This window comes from Sphaerodactylus townsendi, linkage group LG08 (genome assembly GCF_021028975.2).
Source record: "Sphaerodactylus townsendi isolate TG3544 linkage group LG08, MPM_Stown_v2.3, whole genome shotgun sequence".
Classification (NCBI taxonomy): Eukaryota; Metazoa; Chordata; class Lepidosauria; order Squamata; family Sphaerodactylidae; genus Sphaerodactylus; species Sphaerodactylus townsendi.
Window position 1 is genome coordinate 32,776,188 of NC_059432.1, and position 6,991 is coordinate 32,783,178.

Genomic DNA, 6,991 nt, shown 5'->3' on the forward strand with positions numbered 1-6,991 from the left:
TAGGAATCATGGTAGTAGTGGCAACATGCACATTGTCAGATTTGTCTTGCTGCCTTTCCTTCCTCTGCCCCACCACTATTGAAGGATCCTGGTTTGCTTCCTTCAAGAGAACGTTCCCAGATTGTAGATAACTGTGAATGACACCAAAGAGCTTTTCCAATCCCTGTACCTTTCAATAAGGTTAAGCAAAATCTATTTTCTATTTAAAGCTTGGAGAACTGCAGAAAGGGGAAAGCAAGCAGAGGAGAAGAACTGGTAATGAATGTCTTAGCAAAAAAGTATGACCTGATCCAGCATTCAGCTCATGCAACAGTACGAGAAGAGGATAACTGAAATTCCCCATCTGCATTAGAAGTATCCAACAAGTTCAGTGAGCCCTAGATGAGACCCGCAACATAGGCACGCAATTCGCATCAATTCTTGAAGCTCTCTTGCGGGAGGTGTTTAAATGCAATTTAAAAACGAGGGCAGAGGCAAGTGTACGATAGGAGGGAGTTTATTCCAAAAATAAGGAATTAAAAAGTGAAAAGGGCTGAAGTCAAGGATAAATTAAGACACCTTTGGCAGAAGAGAGGGTCTGGAAGAATTTCTGTGTTGTGATCAGTCGATACAGCTTTCCATGGAAATGAGAAGTACAAAATGTGCATAGCCAAAACCTGTCAAGAGATATGCAGTGGATGGTTATTATGGCATGACAGGAAACAAAAGCTAGCAGGTATGTTCCAAAGCATGTACCATCAAGTCATGCAGCTTTAAATCAAAGGTGATAAGGTGACAGAACAATGCATACAAGAAGGTGCAATCTCTCTTTCTCTCTCTCTCTGTCAGTGCATATCTATTTAAAGGATATGTGAGGTTTGCCACATCCACAATCCTCTTGGGATTTTCTATGTAATACCCTTGTTAAAATCACAGCAGTTTCTTGTTTGAAATACAGAAAATCTCAGAGGAATTGCTCACCTGGTGTCTCAAGAGGCATCGTTATACAGTTCTTGCCAATTTCCTGAAGTGTGGGCTTAGTTCTGTGCTGTAAGAAAAGTGTGATCGGTTTGGAATAAAAATGTACATATATAGCCAGGCAGATGCTACATTGCAAGACTCAGTTTTGTTAATGCATAGCTGTATAGCACGGGAAACAATCTATCTGTTTATGTGTATATATGTTTTATGTTTTTTGTTTTTGTATTATATTAAACCTTATATTCAATAAAATATTTTTTTAAAAAGGAAACAATCTATCTGTTGCAGCCCAAAGAGTACTTTTACATAATATTATGCGAAAGTCCAAAATGCCTTTTCTTTAAGCCTGAAGAATTTCAAGCAATCCTCAGCTATACTGCAAGGATTTGTTAATACTGGAATGCCCCTTTTCTTTCTATGCTATTATTAGTGCAGCTATTATTAATACAATTAATCAAAGATAATGCCAAGCAATATTTTAAAATGCTCCCATTCATTAGATGCTATTTCATACTAGGCATCCTTCTAAATTGGAATCTGGTTTTCCTCACCCTATGATCTACTTGGGAGTCTAGATCCGTGGTGGTGAACCTTTGGCACTCCAGATGTTATGGACTACAATTCCCAGCATGGCAGGGGCTGATGGGAATTGTAGTCCATAATATCTGGAGTACCAAAGGTTCGCCACCACTGGTCTAGATGGAAAAAGGAATTTAGATATAGCAGTGGGTCACATGGATACTTTCTGCTAATGGAAACGGGAGAGAGATTTGCACTTTCCGCTCCCATTGCAGATTTCTGGCTTTTCATGCTGTTCCGATGTATCCTCAGTTCACCACAGACAGGAAGGCAGACATTCCTTCTGTTATCAGAGATTTTCCCTGAAATCCAACCCACAATTCATAGAGGCTCAGACTTCTGCATTGCAATCCCACTGCAGGTTATCACCAAACCTCCTTAAGGAATTGGTTCAGCAAAGGAAAAAAAGTTGATTTGCCCACTCTTCCACCAGTGCAAGACTTCATACTCAGTCCATCCAAGCAGGCTGCAAGTCTGAAGTTCAGTTCCCCCCCAACCTACTCTCTCCTTCCAGTCCTTGAGATGAAACCTTTTATAGTCATGTTCCAGCACCTTCAAAACCAGAAGGTTTACATTTTAGATACATATGTCTACAAATGCATACATTCATATGTAAGTGTATATACACACAGAGACACACATATACAGGCAAAGCGCTAAAGTACTTATAGGCATTTAAGCATGTAAAAATTCCTGCCAACAATTTAAAAACACAGTTGTAAAAAATAGCCCTTCACTTATTTGCTGGTGCTGCAAACAGTAATGGTGTAAAGAATTCCCTTTCTCACTGTAGTTTGTCCAACCTGGCTCACTGTATGCATAGGTCCCATGATATTCACCAGAGCCCTGCTGGATAAGTTAAAATGCCCCCCCACCCCCATTTCTGCTTGCGGAAAAAGTGGAGGATTCCACTCATTATTTATATCTAACTTTTCTTCTAGTGATAACCTTCAAACCCATTTATAAAACCACAACAATAAGCATAATTTTAAAACTCTGAAAATGAACAGAAAAGAGCAGTCTAATCCTTGGATTCTCTGTCCAATCATTTATGATAAAAGTTAAAAGTTACATGAGGCTGGTTTTTGATAAATGCCCTGCTGAAAGTCAAGTTGCTCATCAACATTCTCTATGTCATTACACGTTCTAAAACAGATTCACCTTGACAAAAGTATAGCAGAAAGCTATTGGCAGGAGGAATTAAAAGATCCGAACACAATTCTTGAATACAGTTACACCAGTTCTGATTTTCATCACTGTTTCTTTGGGGTCGGGGTGCAATTTCTCCATCTGTCTTCTAAAGCGTGAGATCAGCAATCTTCTCCATTTCTCACATAGAAGACCACTTCATTTAAGATGGTGCCAGCTTCAAAAACAAGCTGTTTTTTTAAAAAAATCCTCCATATGCAAACTTACACAATGAGTTAAGAAATCTTAAACTGCCAACCTGGAGACAAACCTTGCTTATCACACCCACAAAACACACAATGTATCTGAAGCATCATGTGCACTTTTTAACATATGTTTTCATTTAGGCAGAATATATTTGGTTTTTTTTATTAAGCTCCCTCTTCCCTGTCATGTTTATTCTGCAACTGACAATTTCAGCATTAGGCACAGCATGTCTGATTTTCGAGCTAATCAAAATGCCTGGGTCTGAGAGTTGGCCACTTGAGGGAATCTAACTTGTTACATCTTCCCATGTTCACGAGGGAGCTGAAGTGCTATTTCAGTTACCTTGGGTTGAATTTTGATGAATTTATTTTTGTTTACCATATAGCTAGGAGACTGTTAATGCCGTCTCAGGGTTATTTGCAATGAATAATACATTGTCATTTTATTCTCCCAGGGGAAACGCTGAATTTTTTAAGCCTTTGTTTTGTGTATTCATCGAGACTGGAACATTTTGTACATTGGACTGCAGGAAGCAGAATCTCTGGCTGCACACTTCTGCTGAACTACTGCTTATTGATGGGATACCAGCAATAGCATACTCTCACCTCACATAATGAGGTTCAGTCATGTTCCCATTTACGATCGTTAATTTCAGTTCAGAGTGATCTATCCTGGAACCCTCCTTTTAAAAAAACAATCCCGTTCGCCTAACCTTATTTGCCTTCTATCTAGATTTTCACTGTCATAATTTATATTAAAAAACCAATTTTTATTGTACCTCATATTTTTAGGAAAATTGCAGAACTATAGCTGGCTGTGGTAAAAAAAAAAACCTGAATCCTTCCTCAGGGCCAGATGAAGACATGTGGTGTTATTCTAACACAGGGGTAGGGAACCTGCGGCTCTCCAGATGTTCAGGAACTACAATTCCCATCAGCCTCTGTCAGCATGGCCAATTGGCCATGCTGGTGAAAGCTGATGGGAGTTCGAACATCAGGCATATACCTGTTCTAACACAAGTGGGCTCTCACACTGACTTGTGGGAGGCACCTCATTTTCACTCCCCTACTATGTCCTCTTTCTCTTTTCTGAAAGCCCCTATAGTCTCTCCTCTTTCCCTGCTTCCTTCTCCCACCCAACAGCCAACTTACATTTCCTTGCCTCTTGGTCTTCATGTTTCTCTCCATTCTCTGTGCCCTAAATATAGTGTATTTTCCAAAATTTACCCATACTCACACAAACAGGCACAAACTGGATCCAGGCTCATATGCAGGGAATTCTGGAGGAAAAGCCCAACACAACTTTCTTCTCAGCATTAATTGTTGTTACCTTCTAGCACACCTTGGTAGCACTCCCCTGCCTTCTCGGTCTGTATGGGATAACAGGAGGTAGAGGGTCAGGTTTGGAAAAGTAAGCACAGCACTGCCTGAACCGGTGGAGGATATCAAAGCAAGGGGGGGGGGGAGGGGGAAGAAGAACCATCTACTTGCATCAATTTGACATGCATTAATCACTCAGCCAGCAGCAAAGGGCAAAGTCAGCTTCTTCACAGAAAGGTGAGCATGAGATTTGGGGAACGGACTAGAAGTCTCTGTCCCTTCCCTTTCCTACCTCCATCAAATTTCAAGGTATCTAGCCAATGGTGAAGAGACTGTCATGTATTTCAAAACATTCATTTAAATACAACCCTGATAAAGAAAAGCACATGCTCATTGCAAAACCTACCATTTCCGTGTTAAACAAACAGAATCAGATTCTAAAGTATTATCATATATTGGTCTAGCTAACCTTGTCAAATATAATTGTCCATCACTTATATTCAGGAGATGGAACATTTCTTCTAGGTCTTTAAGGTATATAGCTCATTAACGAATTTCTTTTAAAAATGGAATTAAATAGACACAAAGCAACTAAAAAAGTTTGAAGAAGAAGAAGAGGAGGAGGAGGAGGAGGAGGAGTTTGGATTCATATCCCCCCTTTCTCTCCTGTAGGAGACTCAAAGGGGCTTACAATCTCCTTTCCCTTCCGCCCTCACAACAAACACCCTGTGAGGTAGGTAGGGCTGAGAGAGCTCAGAGAAGCTGTGACTAGCTCAAGGTCACCCAGCTGGCATGTGTGGGAGCGTACAGGCTAATCTGAATTCCCCAGATAAGCCTCCCAGCTCAGGCGGCAGAGCTGGGAATCAAACCCAGTTCCTCCAGATTAGATACAAGAGCTCTTAACCTCCTACACCGCTGCTGCTCCTGCTGCAACTACTTTAAAAGTAGTTACAGGTATAATACAGGGTCAAAATGCCTGCCCTCAAATGAAGTATGTGTGCATGCCAGGGTTCCCAAAGTGGGTGGAGCTGCCCCCTCAGGGACCATGGGATAACCTTGGGGGGGGGGGCACTTAGAAGCAGGGAGCAGTGGGGTGTGCTGGAAATGGATTCCTTCAATTGTGTTATTCACTTATTTACAATAGATCGAGCTAAGGTACTGTGCCAGCAAATCTGGTGGAAACTATCAGAAATTTTTTTTCTGACTTTGCTGCTATCACTGAGTCAAGTTCATTAATTTTTCTGAATACATTAAACTAAAAAATTCTAATTGGATTTTGAGCAGATGTGCAATTGATTGTTACTGTTTTTAATTTAACTGTTATTATCTTCCTTAGTAAGTCATGCAAACCTCTATTTTGAATAATGCTTTTTATAGGTTAGGGGGCACTGGGAATAAGTTTCTGGAGCTAAAGGGGTGGTAGCCTGAAAAGGTTTGGGAACTCCTGGTGCACACCAAAGCACAGACTCCACACTTGGGGATTTGATACAGTGTAATAGCAAAAAGTCCACTGCTACTGTTTAACGCAAGGGCACTTTTCGCTTCATGGAGTCACCACAATCAAGTATTGTCAAATATGCATACCACATTATTTATTTAGTATATTTTTATCCAATCTTTTGTACCTGGAAGACTAGGATGGGCATTGGTCACCATTCTTCTTCTTCTCCATTTTATTTTCCCAACTGGCCTGAGAGGTAAATTAATCTGAGAGAGAATTCTTGGCCCAGGCTCAGCCAGTGAATTCCATTTGAATCTGGACCTCCACTGCTCTGGCTTTATCAGTTAGTGGACTAATGTCTTATCCTACCTCCAATCGCTTTCACCCTTTTTTTCCATTTGACTAGTCCAGGGGTAGGGAACCTGCGGCTCTCCAGATGTTCAGGAACTACAACTCCCATCAGCCTCTGTCAGCATGGCCAATTGGCCATGCTGGTAGGGGCTGATGGGAATTGTAGTTCCTGAACATCTGGAGAGCTGCAGGTTCCCTACCCCTGGACTAGTCCTTGCCAAAACCTCCAAACTAAAGGTATTTGAGAGAATGCAAACCAAATCCAAATCAGAACATTCGACATTTCTTTCAGGGAAACTTAATACAGAGAAATAGAGTACTATGGACATTTTCAAAGACTAACTTCCATATAATCTCAACATGGTTAAGTTATCAATAAAACTACCCATGAAAAACCACGAGGGGGCTCCAAGGGGCAGTTTATCTTTGCCAGATTTATGCACTATGTGCTTCTAATGCTAGTGGCTAAAAGTCCTCATCAAACATTAGCATCTTTTCAGTAAAACAAACTGCAATTGGCACAATTCCAAGCCAATGACACACATTGTTTCAGTAAGTGGCATTTGTTCAAGTAATGTATTTCTCACTAGTTCTAACTCAAGCTATGCTTAACCATTACCACTATCACTGATTTCAGCAACAGAAAGTTAGAGTGAAAGGGAAAACTTGCTTCTTAAATAATTTATTTCCCAAGAAGCTGCAAATGGCCCCTTGTCTGGAGTGGTACATTTGATGGAGGAGAAAGAATAACCAAGGCCCTTTCCGCATGGGCCAAAAACGCCGGCCTGGGGGCGGTAAAAACGCTGCCCCCAGGCTGCCATTCGCACAGGCGGCGCTGCTGCAACGCAGCAGCGCCGACCTGACTACGCTCCCCCTCCCCCAGGGCGGCGTCAGGCCGCCCTAAACAACAACCCTTTAAAGGGTTGTTGTTGAGTGGAAAGCGTCT

General features: G+C 41.3%; 1 long non-coding RNA gene across 1 annotated transcript; it reads right to left on the reverse strand.

Moving 5' to 3' along the window:
* Positions 1 to 506: 506 nt before the first annotated feature.
* LOC125437658 lies at positions 507 to 4,682 on the reverse strand. Its single transcript, XR_007245254.1, has 3 exons — positions 4,171 to 4,682; positions 961 to 1,027; positions 507 to 656 (listed from the first exon to the last, which is right to left on the reverse strand). It is a non-coding gene; the product is annotated as an uncharacterized LOC125437658 (long non-coding RNA).
* Positions 4,683 to 6,991: the final 2,309 nt, after the last annotated feature.